The sequence below is a fragment of the Poromitra crassiceps genome (assembly GCF_964638095.1).
Source record: "Poromitra crassiceps genome assembly, chromosome: 7".
Taxonomy (NCBI): Eukaryota; Metazoa; Chordata; class Actinopteri; order Beryciformes; family Melamphaidae; genus Poromitra; species Poromitra crassiceps.
In genome coordinates this window covers 13,201,606-13,223,324 of record NC_139628.1, presented here as the reverse complement: position 1 = coordinate 13,223,324, position 21,719 = coordinate 13,201,606, and positions in this window count along the sequence as shown.

Here is a 21,719-nt window from a genome sequence, read left to right as displayed (position 1 = left end):
ATAAAACAAAAATACAAAAAAAAAAATCTACAAAATCATACAAATACACTCAAACATACACAAACACTCAACCCCCTCCTAACAGGACCCGCGACCCACAAAGTAGGGATGCACGACACAACGGCCACCACATCAGCAGTGAGCTGATCAGCAGCCCTCTGCCTCAACAAATGTGTCCCATCTTTCCCCTTAAAGGGATGCACCAACATTTTGAGTTTAGGCCATTTTTTATATGACAAATGGCCTAAACTCTCAAAATGTTGGCCTATCCCTTTAACACAGTGTTTCCTAAACCATTGGTCGGGGCCCAATTTGGGTCACAGACCCAGTGGGTCGCCAACTGGTCCTCATGGCAACTCATTACCGTATGTTTTTTGTGAGTTTGGGTCCCAGGGAGACACAAAATTAATATTTTGGCTCCCAAAAAAAATAAAATGTGGACCCCTGCCAACATCATCGTTAAGCTGTGCAGTCGAAAGCATAACTTCATTGTGTTACACATCTTAGGAACCTCACTCCAGAAAGCCGACACAACATGACAATACCAAAAAATATGCTCTGTTGTATCAGATTCTGCACAACAAAAACAACACTTATCTGTCTCAGCAATACCCCAAATCTTTAATCTAGTTATATATATATAAACTAGCAAAGCGCACTTAAAGTGCAGTAGAGACAGATCTCTGCCACGCAGCGCCACACCTAACCTTGGCCAACCCCAAACCCAACTGCTTGTAGATAACAAGGCAACATGAACGTTGTTTAATCGAGTTTGGCATACGGTCAATAGTGAACGGCATGTATCTTATTTTTATATAACAGTTAGTTCCGGCTGAGCAATTTGATTGGACAAGAGGGATACTAGCAGTGCTGATATTTCAGGATAACAGCACTGGCACTTCACTGTGTGTATATCACTCCGCTTCACAGCTGCTCTAAATCATTGACTGTATACATCCATGGTGTGAGCCTCCTCCAGCCTGTTAGCTGCTGATTTACTCGACAAAGTAAAACGTTCTCAAAATATGCATTATTTTGATAAACTGACCTTACGTTACCTTACGTGTGTCTAGTAACATTATTAAAACATCATAAAGATAACGCTATCAAGTCTTTCATAATGGTTAACAATAGGCTAGATTAGGCCTGTTTCTCCTTCCTGTTGATATAAGTCTTTCATAATGGTTAACAGTAGGCTAGATTAGGCCAGTTTGTCCTTCCTGTTGATATCAAGTATTTCATAATGGTTAACAGTAGGCTAGATTAGGCCTGTTTGTCCTTCTTGTTGATATCAAGTATTTCATAATGGTTAACAGTAGGCTAGATTAGGCATGTTTTTCCTTCCTGTTGATATCCAAGTATTTCATAATGGTTAACAGTAGGCTAGATTAGGCCTGTTTCTCCTTCCTGTTGATATCCAAGTATTTCATAATGGTTAACAGTAGGCTAGATTAGGCATGTTTTTCCTTCCTGTTGATATCCAAGTATTTCATAATGGTTAACAGTAGGCTAGATTAGGCCTGTTTCTCCTTCCTGTTGATATCAAGTATTTCATAATGGTTAACAGTAGGCTAGATTAGGCCTGTTTCTCCTTCCTGTTGATATCAAGTATTTCATAATGGTTAACAGTAGGCTAGATTAGGCCTGTTTCTCCTTCCTGTTGATATCCAAGTCTTTCATAATGGTTAACAGTAGGCTAGATTAGGCCTGTTTCTCATTCCTGTTGATATCAAGTCTTTCATAATGGTTAACAGCAGGCTAGATTAGGCCTGTTTCTCTTTCCTGTTGATATCAAGTATTTCATAATGGTTAACAGTAGGCTAGATTAGGCATGTTTCTCTTTCCTGTTGATATCAAGTCTTTGATAATGGTAAACAGTAGGCTAGATTAGGCATGTTTCTCCTTCCTGTTGATATCAAAGTATTTCATAATGGTTAACAGTAGGCTAGATTAGGCCTGTTTCTCCTTCCTGTTGATATCTAAGTCTTTCATAATGGTTAACAGTAGGCTAGATTAGGCCTGTTTCTCCTTCCTGTTGATATCAAGTCTTTCACAATGGTTAACAGTAGGCTAGGCTAGATTAGGCCTGTTTCTCCTTCCTGTTGATATCAAGTCTTTCATAATGGTTAACAGTAGGCTAGATTAGGCCTGTTTCTCCTTCCTGTTGATATCAAGTCTTTCATAATGGTTAACAGTAGGCTAGATTAGGCCTGTTTGTCCTTCCTGTTGATATCAAGTATTTCATAATGGTTAACAGTAGGCTAGATTAGGCCTGTTTCTCCTTCCTGTTGATATCAAGTCTTTCATAATGGTTAACAGTAGGCTAGATTAGGCCTGTTTGTCCTTCCTGTTGATATCAAGTATTTCATAATGGTTAACAGTAGGCTAGATTAGGCCTGTTTCTCCTTCCTGTTGATATCAAGTCTTTCATAATGGTTAACAGTAGACTAGATTAGCCCTGTTTGTCCTTCCTGTTGATATCCAAGTATTTCATAATGGTTAACAGTAGGCTAGATTAGGCCTGTTTGTCCTTCTTGTTGATATCAAGTATTTCATAATGGTTAACAGTAGCCTAGATTAGGCCTGTTTCTCCTTCCTGTTGATATCAAGTCTTTCATAATGGTTAACAGTAGGCTATATTACGCATGTTTCTCCTTCCTGTTGATATCCAAGTATTTCATAATGGTTAACAGTAGGCTAGATTAGGCCTGTTTCTTCTTCCTGTTGATATCAAGTCTTTCATAATGGTTAACAGTAGGCTATATTAGGCCTGTTTCTCCTTCCTGTTGATATCAAGTCTTTCATAATGGTTAACAGTAGGCTAGATTAGGCCTGTTTCTCCTTCCTGTTGATATCAAGTCTTTCATAATGGTTAACAGTAGGCTAGATTACGCCTGTTTCTTCTTCCTGTTGATATCAAGTCTTTCATAATGGTTAACAGTAGGCTAGATTAGGCCTGTTTCTCATTTGCATATGAAATGTGGGCTTTTCCTTTCGGCATGCATCTCTAGTTGGTTTGTTTAAAAAGCAAAGAAAACAGGCAAAATGGCCGTGTGTCACAAACTGCGGTAACAACCCTGATTGAGACGCATATTCCGAATGTGCTGTAGGCTATATATGTCCAAAGAATGCGCCTAAACCCGAATTATATCGGCATATGCCACGTCTTAAACGAAAAGTCTAAATTGAAAAAAAGGCCTAATTCGGAAATTCCAACCGGAATATGGTGTTTACATGACTCTTATCAAATTCAGAATATTGTAATTTTCTGAATAATAGTGGAATATTAGTGCGCATGTAAACATAGTCACTGGGAAGTTCAGGAATGAGGATTATTGTTTATTATTGCTTATTTATCTAAATGATTATATTGATCTGATTTTATGTAAATGTTTAACCCCCTTCCCACAGTGTGGACCATGGTGGAGTGCAGATGTTGAAACCAGGTCTGAGGAAGTGTAAGTGTATTTAATTTGATTCATGAAAACATTAAATTCCTATTTAAATACAAACATCATGTATGTGACATATATTTATTCAAATCTTACTCTGAAAAAAAGATGGCTGACAAAATGCTTCTTCATGAAACTGAAGAAATGGGCAATGAATCTGTTAATAAATTAACAAACACTACGCAGTACCGGGAAGCAGTGTTTTGCATGAACCGCTCACTGAGCAAGCTCATTATTTTCATGAGCGGTGAGCTGAGCACACCTTTTTGCAAATCCATGAGCGTACAGTGAGCTACGCTCATACATGTGCGGGTGAACGGCCCTGTTATCTTTCCTTTTTCTCACTCGCTGACCTCGATAATTTCCCATTGTATACATGCGTGTGCTAATTTACATAGGAATAAAACCCTTTTTTATTTGGCCAGGCTGCTTCCCTCTTCCCTCCTGTGCAAATATACACGGGCCAAGCGCACAGTAGTGGCAATGAAAGGGGAAAGGAAGCACAAATGTCTCCAGTGGAGATGGTCAGGAGTGTTGGTGGCATAGGCGGAGTTTGACTTTTAGCTCTGGGGGGGCCACTTCTGCAGGATACACACCGTTTTACATTTGAAATTTTGCTCGTTTGAAGTCAGATTTAGAGGAATATCTCATTTTAAGGCTGGCATCATCATGGTCTCTCTCTAATTATTGTTTAATAAGTATAAGAATGGAAATATAAGACATATTAGAATATGAGTAGAACAGAACATTAATACTCATTATTGTATGTTTAGTAATGTAATGTATATTATATAGTGCTTCACTGTTCACTGTTGCTTTTGACCGTGCTCAAAGACACTTTACAAATACAGGATAAAACAACTTTAATAAAGAGAGAAAATATTAAAATAGATGAGAGGGGGAGAGAGAGAGAGAGAAATATTATAGGTCAAAAGCAACAGTAAAAAGGGCTTTTTTGGAAAGATGACATAATGAGTATGAAAGAGTATGAATGAGTTTTGGCCTGTCAGATGTGACTGGGGAGGGCATTCCAGAGGGAGGGGGCGGCTGCAGCAAGGCCCTGTCAGAGGCCCCCCTGTCACAGCTTTAGCAAAGAGATACCTGTGATTCTTGTCAAAGTGGATATTATTTGTATGATCATATTCAGCCAGACAGTGAGATGGAGATTTACAATGCTGAGCATTCTTTTCTTTTTTTTATGACTGGGAGGGCCAGGCACCCCCACTAACTCCGCCCATGGTTGGTGGCTGTTTTGCCTACACGTAAAAAATAAAGTGAATGCAGCTGGGCACTATAGGCCCTATTCTCCCACAGGCCTTAGGCGCAAAAATGGGCCTTAAACACAAAAAAACATGCCTTGCGCCTGCCTCGAGAAGATAGCAACATGGCTTTAGGCCCCGAAATGCGCTTTAGGCCAAACAGGGGTGGCGCAGTGCCAGAATAGGCCAGAATGGGCGTTTCGGCCTTAAATACCGGCCTAACGATATCTTCCCCCCTGGCATTAATTTAGCGCTTTGCACTTTTGAAAACCAGGCTTTATTCAGTGCGCCGCGGATATTCCACGCACAGCTTCTCCTCTGCTGATCTCACACTTTGTCCCCCTCTAGCTCTCTCACTCCCTCCCTCGTGCGCTCAGACAGCCACAAAGTCAGATGGAAAAAAAAGTAGTTATACCGTATGTAGTATAACAACATGACAGTTTTAACAACATGACAGTTTTTATAACATGACAGTTTTGAGCCCGTCATTCAGTGGCTGTTCTCTCCCCCTCTCTCTCTCTCTCACTCCCTGCGCAGCACAAATGGAAAAAAAGCTGTTCTCTCCCGCGCTCTCTCTCTCTCACTCCCTCAAATCTCCCAGCATGCATTGAGACTAATACATTTCGAGAATAAATATGAACCAAATCAGCATAAATTGCCTAAAGTGGTAGATAGAAATACTGTTTCTGTTCACACAACATGCAATTCTCGAACATTTCAATATTGGCCAAAATAAAACATAGAAATCCAAACACAACCCTATGTGAAACATATATGTCATCCTGGGGCTATATATATCCCTCGCAGGTTTAACGTGATTTAGATAAGTGACAGCGTAACGCGGTTCTACTGTCATGTCCTATACTGTGATGTCCGCTCCAATAAATTTGCCCTACTTCACATTTAGTTTTACAATAAAAACACATTTCTGCAATGACTTTACATAATGTAGGCTATATTTATGTGCATCATCCTACCTGTGCAGCAGGGGAGAGAAAACGATATCATTCTGGACAAACTTTCCCCAATCTAATCTCATCATGACATAGGGATAGGCTATCTTTTTTCTAGCCAATGCGTTTAGAACATTCTTTTCACTTTGATCTTGTTATAGTGTAGCGTATTTACATGCTTGCAGTATTTAAACTGCAGTTAGATTGGTTTGAGAAGCATAATAATATGGAATAATAGTCTATATATGGAAACAGACAGACGGGATGAAAGGGAGGGGGGAGCAGAGCGCTTGGCTTTTCTGGCTTTACTGGATTGCTCCGTGGAATTGGAGCTTAAAAGGGACGCTTGTGATTCGTTTACTGCACTTCTCCAATGACCAGATTGTGCATAATTTTACGCTTAAAAGGCGTGGTTATAATGCTTAAGGCCGCCTGTAGCGCCGACACCAAGATATCGAGTGGGCTGGTCCACGCCCACTACTCTGCACTGCGCTGGGCGCAGTTCATAGGCCGATGCAACGATAGAGGCCTATAAGCGCAATTAGCTGATAGAGCAACCCTGCAAGTGAGGTGGGGTTTTACGCGGCGGCTCTCCGGCTGATGATATAAATCTTGGCGGTGGTCCAACGCATGATTTTCCGACCTTGCTTCTCGTCCTCCTAATTATTTTTACATTGGCGGAATATGCCGAGAAAAAAAAGCATCTCTCATGCACGAGTGCACCCCACAGCACAGGCGCAGACAGCATCAAGTCAGCCAGAATGTACGTCGTCCTCTTTAGCTCTCTCAAAAATAAAACTTTTGTTGTCAGGTTAGACATTTTGAGTCATGGTTTACAGCCATGTTATGTCATCTTAACATCACAACGAGTATTTCTCATATGTTTGCTGCTTCGTTTGTTGAAACACCTTTTGTTCCTCCAATGTAGATCAGTCAGGCTATTTAGCCTACTTGTTTAAATGACATTAGTTTGACATTTTTACCCGGAAGTTTCCGTTTTGTTTTGGGTGGCCTGACACAGCGCCGTGAGAGAAGAAGGGAAAAGGGAGGGGGAAGAGATAGCCCGCAGCGGTGGAGAAACGTGGGTTGAGAGTGCGATCTAAAAGTTTAAAAGGCGATGCTGCTGCTGCTATACCCCCTGCTGATTTCCTGCGTAACAAAAACACGTGTACTAGTAGGACTTTTGATGTAAAAAAGGTATATGTCCTTAGATATGTGAATGTGAGTCCACACCTCTGCTATATAGAATCTAGCCTATATAGATCATTATCGTATAATCATATAAGCGGATTCCACTGTAGATGGATGTAGGATGAATTACAAGATCCAATACAAGATATATCTTACCATAAGTACCAAATCAATATAAGATACACCCGCATGTCCTCGAGTGCCCACCGCCCGGGTGGGGTCGGCAAAAGGGCCTGTCTGTGTGGCGTTTGCATGTTCTCCCCGTGCCTCCCGGGGGTTTCCTTCATATAGGAACCCCCTTCACAAAAACAGGCAATATCCTGGTTGCTAATGTGGTTCCTCCTCTGGTCGTTAAGGGCGCCTGTTCAGAGGGAGGGGAACTGGTTGGAATAGCGTGAACCTCCCACGTGCTATGTCCTACCGGTGAAGCTTCCTCTGTCAGGTGAAAAGAAGCGGCTGGCTGACTGCCCATGTCTCGGAGGAAGCATGGAGCCAGTCTCGGCTCTCCCCAGATCGGCAGAGGATGGAGTAGCAACCAGGATTGAGAAATCAAGTGAGCACTAATGGGGGATGAAATGGGATTAAAAAAAATCGGGGATTTTTTTTTTATAAAAAAAATATATATATATAAGATACAATACAAGAATTATAGATCTATAGGATCTATAATTTATAGAAACAGCTGCCTGTGAATAACTGGACTGGGGGGGGGGGGGGGGGGTAAACAAGAAGTGAGCTTGAAATGAACTGAGCTGCTCATTTTTTGGGACTGTGAGCTATAGCTCAAAGTTCGAAATATGAGCTATGAACGTGAACTAGTTCATTTTGATCTTCATGAGCTGAACTTTGAGCTAGCTCTTGTGAAGTGAGAGCTTGCACAACACTGCCGGGAAGAGACAGAGTGACGTCTGCCTGTAAACCCACAGAAGCCGTCACGATTGCATTTCCAACAAGGAAACAGATCTGCTGACGTTATGTCGTTAGGTCAACATAAACAACGGTAGTCTCTCTCATAAATTGCTTCTAAATTGTTCCAGTGCAGTGTTTTAGACCTCTGTGTTTTTTTCTCTCTTCAGCCAAACTTTTGCCTGGCACTAAACGGTACGCAACTGCGCATGCGCATACTTCTGTAAACACACTGGAGAAGGATGCGTTTGATGTATTGTTCCCGTACGTTTTACGACCAAACGCACACACTTTATTGATGTCATTCGCACCGGGCAGCGGGCAAAGATGAATAATAAACGAGTCCACCACTTCCAAACATGTTTGTCATTTTTCCCACTTGTCATACCTCGTTTCAGAACAAAAGTAGGGGGAAACATCAGAGTGACAGACTGACCGTGATTACATAAAGCAGAATCAGAATGTAAAGAACAATTCTTCAAATGTTTAAGAGAAAGGAGAGAGATGCAGAAACTGAGAATGTGGTTAAAGTTAGAAGAACGACGCCCAGGGATGACGATTCAGAGCAGACTGTTTCTAGCTATTAGCGCAGCTTACACAACACTATGTTGTGCACACTTTGTTTTTCAAGTGTGTTCTTGCAATGTAAAACAAAATTGTTATGTTTGTATGCTGTTATGTTTTGTTAATTAAGTTAACTTTTTGGGAGTTTCACCATTTGCCATATTGCCCATACATAACCAAGATACACCATGCCTTTACCGTCACTCTGTAGTTTACAGTGAGCTACAGTCATCCAGTTAGTATCGCCACTGAATTGGAGGAAACGGTACAGCCCTCACCAAAAACACACATTTCTGTTGTGACACGGGTACTCACTACGAGATGAAATATTAATCCAATATGCCAAGAAACTTTCTTTTCTTAAGGTACAGTAAATAGATAGCCGGAACTACTTTTTAACATGGCCGCTGCTGTGTACAGCAAACAAGGAAGTGATAGATAGCCGGAACTACTTTTTAACATGGCCGCTGCTGTGTACAGTAAACAAGGAAGTGATGACGTTTCACATAACTAAGGAGTATTATTTCCAAAAAGTTGACGTATCCCTTTAAGTTGTTATTTAAATGAGTAATTGACTATACATATTGTCAAGTGTTTCTAATTTCTACACCATACAGGCATTAAGAAATGGATGTGTGTGTTCAGGGATGCATGAAGCTGGGGGTGGGCCGCGATAGGAGAACAATAAGTGATGAGGGTTGGGGTAGTATTTACCCTGCTAGCCGGGCGCTTCTCGCTCATACTGAGCATTAGCGCCCGGGGACCCACGACGCATTTCCAATCAAACCGCCGCGCCACTCTCGCGTCTAGGTCTTAAAACCAACCCTTACCTGAGCCAGAAACTTGAAGTGAAGACGCTATCCAACGCCCAACATCCTCTTCTTCTAAATAAATATAGTTGCCACTTCCAAATTGTTGCATAAAATCCACTTTTCTGTCTTTGAAAAACCAAAAATCATTCATCTGGAGCAACCCGGAAATATGACTCACTGTTTACTCACTAATGCCCCCCACACTTCCGGAATGGTATTGCAACTACATTTCTGCGTTTGTGCCAAGCAAGTTGCAATACGCCTGGCTAGCAGGGAAAGGGTAGTATAGTACCTGCAAGAAATTCAATCCACTTTCACCCCTAGTGGGGAGTAAGGAAAGGGGGAGGGCATTTTGATTGTAGAGTACTGGGGAGGGCAAAGGTCAGAAAAACATGGTAATAGCCTATAGGCTAGGCTACCCACATTCTTTTTTTCTCCTTATTGTTTATTTGATAGGGACAAATGTGTTACAGTCATCCAATGCAGCACATGTATAGCTTTTGTTAATTTCCAATGCCCAATTCCAATTGCAAATAGCAATGTCCCGAAACGGGCCTATAAAAAGGAAAAAAGTTAAAAACAAAGATCCAATACACAGTAAATTGCACATGGGTATAAACAATAAGTATACAAAGATACACGCGCGCACGCGCGCACACACACACGCACACACACACACACACACACACACACACACACACACACACACACACACACAGGTCAATTAGCTCATCATTAACTATCCTACACACACATCTCCCCACACTACACATGAGCACCATCCTTTAAGAAACCCTTCACTTTAGTTTTGAAATGTTGGCAATCTGTATACATTTTAAGATCTGATGGTAGTGCATTCCATGTTTTTGGCCCTTTTACCAAAAATTATGTCTGGCCATGAGGTTTTCCGGAATGGCACTTTGCAGTTGCCTGAAGTGGCAGTGTAGTAGACCGTCCACATGGAACATGGAACTCCCATCAGCTCCTTTCTCATGCATATTCACAGAGGTGTAGCGCTGTTTCGCCGGAGCGCACCTATGAGCAAGCTGAGCGTGCACATGCTCGGTTAAGTTGTGACTCGTTCCAAAGGTTATGCAACCACGGTGGCCATTTTCAACCACATGACCATATTATGATGTGATGAGGCATGACCCGCTGCCCGCACATACAACATTCCTTTCTCTGCATAGAGGCCTTTGAAGAATATTGTTCTCATAATGTTGTGTAGGTTAAATAGAAGGCTTGCAGTCACGTAATGAAGGAGCTCTGCTGATTGACATTAAATAGATTAAAATGGCACTAGCCTATGATGGGTGATAAGCAAGTACAGTAGCCGCTGCACATCTCATTAAATCATAATTATACCCCATTCAAGACAACTCGGACCACCGGAAAAAATGGGTTCCGACCTGTAAAAAATGAATTGAACGGTCGTCCAGGCCGGAATTACAGCTCGGAAATTTGTGTATCATTCAGAGCTCCACTTTGTCCGAGTTGACGTCATATCCACACATCTCATCCAAAATGTTGCATTATACCGCCTCCACTTCCCAGAACCCTGCTTGGTTTTTCCCTGTGTTTTCCCTCCGACAGGGAAGTGCAGCGTGAACGCAAATATGCCAGGGGCGGACGTTCCGAGATGAAACCTCCGGCGGTCCGAGTTGTCATGAATGCAGTATTAGGCTACTGTAACGGAGCAGTTTCTTACACTACTATAAAAAAATCTGTTAAACATTGCTGCCCTTGATGCTACGCATGAAGAATAGCCTACAATTTCAATCATATTGCTCTCACCAATGTCCGTCGCACCAGATACGATGGTCAGGTGATAAAAAGTGAATATTGGTGTTTTAATTAAAACATACAAAGTTGTGTATGAAATGATAAAAGGGTGAACTTGTGGGTGGGGGAGGGCAGATCATTTTTAACAGGTGCAGCTGCAGGGGAGGGCAGAGAGAAATTAATATAAATGTCAGGGAGGGCAGTTGATTTGTTTTAAATGATGTATCATATTGTAACGTTCCTGGTAACTCATGAGGCAGAGGCTTCTTGCTGGTACAGGGTTCTTTATTCACAGTTATTCATATCACAACTCTCAGCGGTTGTTACGCTCATAGCTAGCAGCATTCCCTCTCGGCAGTGTGTGGAGACTGACCGCGCATGCTCAGTCTCCCCCCGGAAGTATCCCCAACAGCATAGTGTTCCCCAATAACACTACCACACATCAGTTCCTATCTGTAGTCGAGACACTACCATTGCTCACCACTGTATGTGTAACACTGATTCGCTACATACTCCCCACCCAACAATAAGGTCAACGCCCACGTTGATACCACATCACACACCCCCCTGTACCAAAACACACCCAACATCTTTTCTTTCTTTTTAACAGCTTCTTTGTTTTTTAACCACATTTTATGTCACCATCTCAGTCTTCTCCCCCATCTTTCCTCCCCCACAATATCTCATGCCATGCACATCATTTACTTTTTTTGTTACAACATTTCCAACCACCATCTCCTCCTTTTTTTTTTTTTACTCAAAGTCCCCCAAGTGTCCCATTAAACACAGTCCTCACACTCCCTGTAGTATCTCCACACGTCCTCCTCGTGTCCGGCCCAGTAGAAAAGTGCACTAACGTTGCGGAGCATCTTCTCAGGCTTGTCATGTCCCGTACGGCCCCTGTGCGCCCACCGCACAACCAACCCCCGCAAGTATCTGGGCACAACCGTCTGCTTCCCCTTAAACCCGTGCCCTGTTCTCCCCAACAGCCCATCTTCATCCAGCCGCAGGTCGGAAAACATGTTCCACAGTTCTTTCGTGGCACCGGAAAACATGTGAGTCTCCCCCACGGGGGGCCGGCGTCCGGCCGCCACCCACGCAAGCACCAGACCGATCTCCGCGTCCTCCGCCTGCCTGCGTTTCCACTCCCCCACGTCGACATCCATGATGGTCATGTCGTCGTCCTCCAGGTCCACATCTGCACAGTCCCCCTCGTCTTGCCCTCGCTCGTCCTCCCGTCCCCCTCCCCCAGGGGGCGGCGTGTTCAGGACAGCAGGGGGAACACAACCGGCCTCGATCTCCACCTCGGCTTTCCGCCCAGCAATCGTGGGGCCCGCAGTGCAGTTTCTGGCCAAGTGCTCAGGCGAACGGCACGTCCAGCAGAGTCTCACCTGCCCACCGCCCGCACGTCTCTCCTCTCCCACCGTCCCCCGGTCCCCGACAGCCCCTCGACACTCTCTGGCCAGGTGTCCAATCGCACCGCATGCCCAGCAGGCTCCCTGCTGTCCATGTCGTTGTCCCGCGAACCTGGTCTGTTGCCCGGGACCGCTGCGACACCCTCTCGCCAAGTGCCCTGGTCTCCCACATGTCCAACACAGTCTCCCCTGCGGCTCCGCGTGGGGCCCGTGCTCAACTGTGACGCGGTATACAGTGATGTTGTTAACGTTAGGCCGCTCCCCTGGAACGGTGGGAGGGTGGCCCATCTGGACTACTGGCCCCCCTGCAAATGTCAATGTGCTTTTTCCTAGGTCTACTGCGCATTTGTTCAGCGTTAAGTAGTCTTCCCCCAGGATGCAGGGCCCCGCCATTTCTACCACCCACACCGGAAAGTCCACTGTCTGTCCCCCCACTGTTATCATCACGTGTCCCCTCCCCCTCATTGGCATCAACTCACCGGATACTGTTCTTAGCAGCTGTGCTGTTGGCTGCTCCAGGCGCGTCCCCTCGGGCATCATGTTGACGTTCACCAGCGTTGCCGTACACCCCGTGTCCACCAGGGCGGCGCAGTATCTCCCCTGTAGGTAGACTGGAACATGGCAGCCGTTCATCGCGCGCGGCCCGCTCTGCATGCTGACAGCTCCGGCGATGTCGTCTACTTCGGGGAACGACGGAGCCCCACCTCCCCGTTGCTGTCGATGGACTCCCTCCCGCGATGACGTGGCTACGGGGAATATGACATCGGGGACCCGTCTCGCCCCTTCTAGACGGGCCCCGTGTCGTTTCCCTGGTTCCACGCTCCTCCGCGGCACTCTCTGGCCTGATGTCCGGGGCGTCCACAGGTCCAGCAGCGCATGGCCCCGGGCCCCCTGGGCCAGGTATTGTCTCGTGGGGTGGGCTGCAGGGTCGCGCTTCGGAGCAGTTGTTCTTTTAACTGCTGCACCGACTCGGACAGTTCTCTCACCATGTTGCCTTGTTTCGTCAACGCCATCTTCCATGCTGGCTCTTCTTGCAGCGGGCTCTCCGCCGCCATTCCCACCACGAGGGCGGCTCCCCCCGCGTCGCTGTCCATGGCCCAGCCCTCCACTGTCTCTCTTTCCAACGCCAGCTCCAGCGCTACTCCTAGTGTCTTTGGCCGTTGCAGCATTACTTGATCTCTTAGGCCTTGCGGCGCGATTGCCTGGATGAAGTAATTTCGGGCTAACTCATCCCGTGATTCTGGCGGCAGCCGGCTGTATACGCGCCGGCTGAGGATCTCCATGTCTGTAGCCAGCGCCCGCAGCGACTCCCCTGGTCGTCTACGCCTGTTACACAGTTCCGCGACCATGATGCCTTCTTCTTTGCACTGTCCGAAACGCCTCCTCAGGGCCGCCATCACAACGTCTAAGTCTTTTGTATCTGCCATTGCCGCCACACATGTTATAGCTTCGCCCTCGAGTGACATCACCAGGTGACTGGCTCTCTCCTCCCTCGACCAGCCATTCATGTCTGCTGCTACGTTAAACATTGTGCAATATGGCTCCCACTCGCCTTTACCGTTGAATTTTGGCGGGGTGATTTCCTTTCTTCCTCGCCGCCCGCTGTCCATTGACGCCTCGACCCGTGTCCCGTCTTTGTCCCCGGCTCGCAGGCTAGCTCCGCTGGGCTGTGGCACAGCCTCCATGGCTACAGCGGCAATGTCAACCCGCTCGATCTTCACCCTCACCGGCCCCGGTTCTTCCGCTCCTTCTCCCGCCTCGCTAGCTTGCCTGCTAGCTCCCTTGAGCCGCGGGATAGCTTCCGTGGCTACGGTGATAGCGCCGTCTAGCTCGGATTTTATCTTAACCAACCCCAGGCTTCCTGCTGCTTTCCCCGTTTGGATCTCTGTGGTAGCGGCCGCGTCTACCCAGACATCTTCCTCTTCGGATGCCTGGTAGTCTGCCCTAGTGATGTGACGTTCACGAACGATCCGAGTCTATTGAACGGCTCTTTGCTATGAACGAAGGGAACCGAGTCTTACTTGAGAGCCGTTCGTTTTAATGTTGTGCCCAAATTGCACTGCCTGCTGCTCCCCACCACACACGCAGGGTAGACCTCCCTCCCTCTGCTAGTCCGCTGAGCAGGGAGGATAGGTGCACTCCTTAATTGCAACCAGCACATGGTGGGCGGACGCAGCTTAATATCAAATTGAATTGCATTCAAGGAAAGCCAGCTTTATTTACACAACACATTTCATAGAAGTAAATTCACTGACTAAGCAGATGGATATGGTGTCACCTTGTGTAGGCTAATGTTTACAATGCAGATCGTTGACAGGTCTGGAACTACTGTAGGCTATGAGTAATTTAATGCTGCTGCAGTCCACAGATGCTAAATGAAATAGTGGTGGGTCTAAGATCAAATCTGATCCAAATCGTACTGTATCATTATCCTAGTGATTTCACAGATAAACAGTAGGCTAGTGCCCGCCCCCTAAAAAAAAAAAAAAAAAAGGAACGAGGAGCCGCTATTTTGAACGGCTCTCGGAAAGGAACGGAGCCATAAGATCCGGCTCCCTTCAAAGAGCCGTAATTCCCATCACTAGTCTGCCCCGGCTCTTGCTTTTCCCGCCTCTCGTTTGAGTCTTTTGCGCTCTTTCCTTAGGAACTTGTTAACCATCTCGCCGATTCTGGAGGCAATATTCACCGTTTAAACTTCTGACGCCAGTGTAACGTTCCTGGTAACTCATGAGGCAGAGGCTTCTTGCTGGTACAGGGTTCTTTATTCACAGTTATTCATATCACAACTCTCAGCGGTTGTTACGCTCATAGCTAGCAGCATTCCCTCTCGGCAGTGTGTGGAGACTGACCGCGCATGCTCAGTCACCCCCCGGAAGTATCCCCAATAACACTCCCACACATCAGTTCCTATCTGTAGTCGAGACACTACCATTGCTCACCACTGTATGTGTAACACTGATTCGCTACAATATTTTAACCCACCCCACGTAGCCTAAAGTATTAGCCTACATTATTACAAGAGGTGCATACGTATCAAAGCACATATTTAGGCTATAAGATACAATCATTTGAAATCAAATTGTGTGTTTTTATGCAAATAACCATATAGGCTAGATGACAATAACAAAAAGGATAACATTTAGAATTGTGGACGGTTTACACTGACTTCAAGACGGTTGAAATACTTTTTTGGGATGGTTCCGGGGCTGTGATGTCATTCTGCTAATTGTTTTAATGAAAGTAATGCAAAAGTAATGTGATAAGTAATGAGTTACTTTACACAGACAGAGACAGTAGCCTCATATTGTAATTAAAGTAAGGTATTAGGCTAGTTACAAATGAAAGTAGCCTAACTAGTGATATGTAGTATCACTAGGCTACATTTTGAAAGGAACTTGCCCAAAACTGAGTCTTCACTGCCAAATAATGATGAATAAACAAGAGGTTTTCTACACTGACTGACTTCCAGTCCTACAGCGACGTTCCTATTCTAATGACACTCATTCATTTCCTCTCAGTATGAAGCAGCTGCAAGCCGTCTCGTGCTCCCTGCGCCGCGTGCACAGCTCCGTTCTGCTCTCGCGCGTCATATTTCCTTCTGTGAGGAACTCAAATATAACAGAGATCACATGACTGTTTCCTACTGAAGAAGAGCGAGGAGATCATGTGATGAAACAAGCAGGAGGGGTGACACGTGGCGCGCGCCTGCAGGAACGAGAGAGAGAGAGAGAGAGAGAGAGAGAGAGAGAGAGAGAGAGAGAGAGATTGATGTGCAATTCAGTGCGCGCCTGCAGGAACGAGAGAGGGGGAGAGAGAGAGAGAGAGATAGAGAGAGAGAGAGAGAGGGGGGGGGAGAGAGAGAGAGAGAGATTGATTTTGATTTTTAAGCACCTTTATTTTCCATAAATAAAGGACATTTTTAGCATAACATACCTGACTAGATCATTAATCAATGAAACATATTGACACATAGACAGCATGTAAATGCTCACAGAAACACAGGGTTAAAACAGAGCTGCCCATCAACAAACAAACACAAAGCATCAGTGAAGCACCAACGAGACAAAAAAAACAGCAACATCATTCAATCATGAGTGAATAAAACCTAAAATCCACTGTGATTCGAGCTCAGCAACTCCCCACCTGAAACATTTTCTATTTGATTTTTCCGGCTTTTGTAAATTGACAGTTTGGCCTGTCCCACTACAAAGTTCAACAGCTCCCACTTCATTGCATTTGCCCTTTTATAACCAGCACCAAAAATAAAAGCAGTTTCACTCCAACTCTCCCCACATTAGAGCGAAACGACTAAAAGGCTTTTTCACAAAGAAGTAGTGCTCAATTATATTTCCTTCAAAGCAGCCAGTGCAGCTCTCCATGCAATGCGCATTCCACAACAAAACCAGTTTTTCTAGCTCAGATTTTTCATTTTTGTTTTGTTTTCTCCACTAGATAGTCCCGTGGATTCTGGTTTACAACACGCTTTCTCTAACTTGGCCCAGTTGTCGTTGTGGCATCGTTATTGGCCATTGGTACAGATACAGATGCGTTCCATAACACACAGAATACTGTCTTATTGTGACGTTAACTCGCCGAGTCGAATGTATTCTGACACTGTAAACAAGCGTTATACTGTACAGCAATATACAAGTTCATATTCTCAGCTTGTAGCGTGCGATTCAGGGCCTCTAACAGAGATCAAAGCCGCTGGATGAATTACGCACAGGAGGAGACGGCTTCAATGTGCAGATGAAATGTCAAAGTTGCCAATTGATTTGATGCTGCCGCCAAGCACCTCTCATCCAACAGGTGTCTCTGCACTCCTCCACTTTTCCCCTGACATACTAGCAGGTGTTTGTTTTTCTTTCTTGGAAATTTAAGAGAAGTTCAGTCATCAAGCCTTATTTCCCTACATTGAGTAACGAGCATTAATTAGAAAGTGACAATATATGGGTATTAACAACGATGTGTTTTGATAGCCAGTGTTTATTATAAATGAATTTGGGGTGCCTTGCCCCCGCAGCAGGCCCGGCGTTAGGGGCGGGCCTGACCGGGCCGGGCCCCCCCATTCAACAAACTGGCCCCCCCATTCAAAAAAAAAAAGTTTTTCCGTTTTTCTGTTTTAAAGTTTAAAACGGAATCTGGCTGTCATTAGGCATTGATTAACTGAATGCTATTGCTAACTGTTACTTTGAACATCCATTTGCAATGATTCTGGCTGGATATTAACTATTGGAAATTTGTCACAATGAATGCAATTTGTGCACAATGTGTAAATACATTTAATATTAATTGTTTAGGCCTAATTATTTGTAAAGTCACAACACATTAGAGATGTGTGTAGTTCTTCATAGATTTAGCCTCTTAATTTTGCTCTCAAATGTACCAGGTTGACGAATTTTACCTTAAAATGTACAAAATCTTCTTCCGGGGGAGAATCCCCCCGGACCCCCCTTGGGTAGCTTGGCCCCCCCAAGCTAGAGCCAGGCCCCCTCTGTAACTTGGGTCTGGAGCCGGGCCTGCCCCGCAGTGGCCCTTTCTCTCCCTCTCTCTCACCCAGCTGCACTTGTAGGCTACTGGATGGACTAGTCTTTTTACCTAAAAAGTTTGGCCAGGAGGGGTCTTGTTGGGTATAGTTGCTGAATTTTAAAAAGCAAAAATAAATAAATACGGTAGATACAATAAAATAATTGATGCATTCAAATGTGTCCTCTGGACACAAAATAATAACAGTGTACCCTCCCTGAGACTACATTTTTTTAAAGCATCACCCTCCCCTATTTTCTTCCAGTGACAGCTACCATAAAGGCCCCTAAGGGATGAACGGTCCCTTAGGGGTATAAGTAGCAGTGTCTCGTCCATATATGGTGCTGCTAATGATAACAGAGACAGCACAGTACATTGAAAGCCGTTTAGCCTTTATGGGCATCCCAAGTTGTTGAAGCCCTCTTAGGAGCAAAATGTGAATGTGTCCTAGGCTCCCAAATATGAAAGCAAATAGTTTGTACCTGTAACCAGCTCTGAGATTGTGTTGAGTTGTTGGTTGTTGGTTAGTATTTAATTTCATTATAACCAGCTCTGAGAGGATGTTTAGGAGTGGTTGGTATTTAATGACCTTGGTCATAAAGCCTTCCTCTAGGCTAGAGTCAAAGGTGCAGACTACCTCTAGAACAAACAGTTATCTGGACTCTTCTCTTCTCTTGACAAATACAACATCTGGGGCTCTATCTTCCCAAAAGCGCTAATTTAGCGTTTGCGCTCGTTTAACGCTGTGCGCACTGGAAATTGGGGGCGGACACAAGCGCATGCCTGTGATAATTGTACTGGGCATTGGCTGCCCCATGCCAAAGCAGGCGTTTCAGCGCTAAAATGTGGGATAGATGGCGTTACCCTATCGTCAGCAGCGCGCAATTACTTTGCGCTAAGAGCTTTGAAAAGGACCTCTTACGCGCAAATACCTCTCTGCTGGGTGCGCTGCATGGAGATTACGTCTGTGCTCCCAGCGCAGAGAGGTATTTGCGCAGTGGAAAGTGGAATGCCACGCCAAGACATCAAATTATGCTGCTAAAATTGGGTATTAGCAGTGAGGCAATCAACTATAACTCACTGAGAAACCTTTATCACATCGCAAAGAGGGAAATGAATTGAGAAAACTTGTTGGACAATGGACATAGGCTATTTACCTTCATAACCCGAAGGGTCGTTGGCACCACAGACGATCTGTCAATAAGCTCCCTCTGTCCTCGCACGAGTGAGTACACTCTATTACGCATGGAGAGAATTACAGCATTTTGCTTGCCTTGCACAAACAGCCATTGCAAGACGGGAATCTGATTGGTTTTGATTGACGTAATGCCCAGCCTTGCCTGGCCACGCTTGTGAATAATTCTGGTAGTTAAGACCGCCCAAATCCCGTTTGCGCACGTATTTTGGGGCGCAGATGATATTGTCACGGCTCTAATTTGCGCTTGCGACAGGTGCCGTGAACATTTCCGCATGCCCCCCGAGAATTGCATCCCCAACATATTTCGGGGGTGTTTTAACTTAGAAATCAGGGAGGTTACCTCTACCAGACAATTATATCATTTTTAAACAGTTACATTTCTGTATAAATCCTAACAAGTATGCTCCTGTGAGGTGGGGATGCTTTTTTTTGCTGCTGTGTGGGGGAGCAAAACTCGGCAGAACACCTGGCGGACGGCGCAAGGTGGAATGCTATCTTCCGTGCCTTAAGGCACGCGCAAACAGGTGCGCAAATGCTATTAGGGGATAGCGCCTGTCGGAAGATATGGCCCCTGGAGTCTTGGCAGACACAGCAGACACAGGTCCCCCCCAATACAATACTGCCATAGAGCATTTTCCCTAGGTTTGTGGAAGGTGCATGACAGGATATATAACAGCAGATGGTATTACAGAAAGTGTATTACTACCTTTATACAATATAGACAGGATATTGATTAATTATTTTTCCTCTCTCCAGTAACCCTAACCCTATATATATATATATATATATATATATATATATATATATATATATATATATATATATATATATATATATATATATATAATTTTTGCAAACATTCTATATCAAAAATGAATAACTCATCTTTACTTTATAGAATGTACAGCAGTGGTTTTCCAAATGTGGTCTGGGGACCCCAAGGGGTCTTTGAGGAGCTTCCAGAGCATCCCCAGCAAATTAAAAATAATTTATTTTCACTATAATTTCATCCTTACTGTAAGTGACAGAATGTATGACTAATTTTGGTCATTGGTTTCATACAGTTTTCTGTAGGTCGTAAAACATCTGCTAAAATCTTATCAGATGGAGGACCTGCATGACATCTTATCAAATGGGTTCATGGTCTAATTTGTTTCAGTTTAGGTTTCCTTGACATGAAAAAGTGTGAGAACAGTATGAGTGTGATACTATTTGAAAAAGTAATAGTATGTGACACAATTGCTGCAGTAAAGGTTTTATAGTACAGTATTTTCAATAAGAAATTACTGCAAGAGATCAACAACAATCTACATGATAGCTGCTCATTAAGTTGTATCAAAATAAACTTTATAAACAGAAAAAGACAGATCAAAAACACCTTAACGCACACTGCAACATCTGCGTACGTCTCCAACTTACAGTAGATGATAATCAGCTGTGATTGGTCTATTTGCACAACTTCAATCAGCTGTTTCTCAGTAGCAATGAAAAAATACAAGAGATATGGCGCTCTATCGTTGCAAAGGCGGTCATTTTGCGTGAGGGCCCGTTTAGCACCAGAATAGCGCTGCGTACAGCACTGTTTTTGGGCGTGTTGCTCCGCTGCGCTCTGCATCAACTCGGCACAAACGTCCAGATTGGGCGTGTTTAAACCCAAGTGTGATCATGTCCACCCCCGTTAAAAGCCACAGCGTCACGTCTGTGACAGCTTCGTTCTCGCTGAGTGGGCAAGCAGAGGGAAAGAGTGAGAGAGAGAAAGAGAGAGGGCGAGAGAGAAAAGAGAGATGGGGAGAGCGAGAGATGGGGGGAGAGAGAGAGGGAGAGAATTGGAGGATGAACAAGTTCAGATTCAATATAAATATATTATATATAAACCATTAGAAACTAATACAAAATGGTGATAACAAAAATTGGGGCTGATGGAACGATATTCCATTTGAAACACATCAAAGGGCTGCCGCACAGTTACGCAGTGAATATCTCCCAAAGTAGCTTCATTCATATAGGCCAGGGGTGGACAATTATTTTTCATGGGGGGCTACATGAGAAACCCAGATTGTTGCCGGGGGGCGAACAAATATTGTCATGCCGTAACCCAGGAACTTTGATTATAGAGAGGACCACAAAAAAATATCCTCGCTACCAGAGGGCCAGATTTTGCTGAGGGCTGGGGGCCGAACGGCACCGGTGCGAAAAATTAACAGTTGTGATGTCATTATTGAGTCTTAACGACCAATATTTGATGCCAGTTGCACATGCCAGTGCACATGCAAGGTGCGTGCACGCGCAAAGTGCGCTGCGCAGCCTTGTGCGAGCATGCTGCGTGAAGTTGGCACTTGTATTGCACATTGTCTTAAAACTTGAATGGAATCAGGTGCGCCGATTTATGTCTGTGCCAGTGGGTGCCCATGCTTGCGCATGCCCGTCGCCCAACCCATCCCCCGATAAAGCGATAAAGCTGTAGTGAGTGACGCAAACGCACAATAGGAGATTTAACAGCGACCTACACACACACACACTTCACACACCACTTCAGTTCGACAGAATAGGAAGCGAAGCGACGGAAGTACTGTAATTAAACCACACACTCATCTCAGCACCATAGAACATGAACGGCATGATCAGCGACCCACACAGACCCATTGATTGAGAGATCAAAGG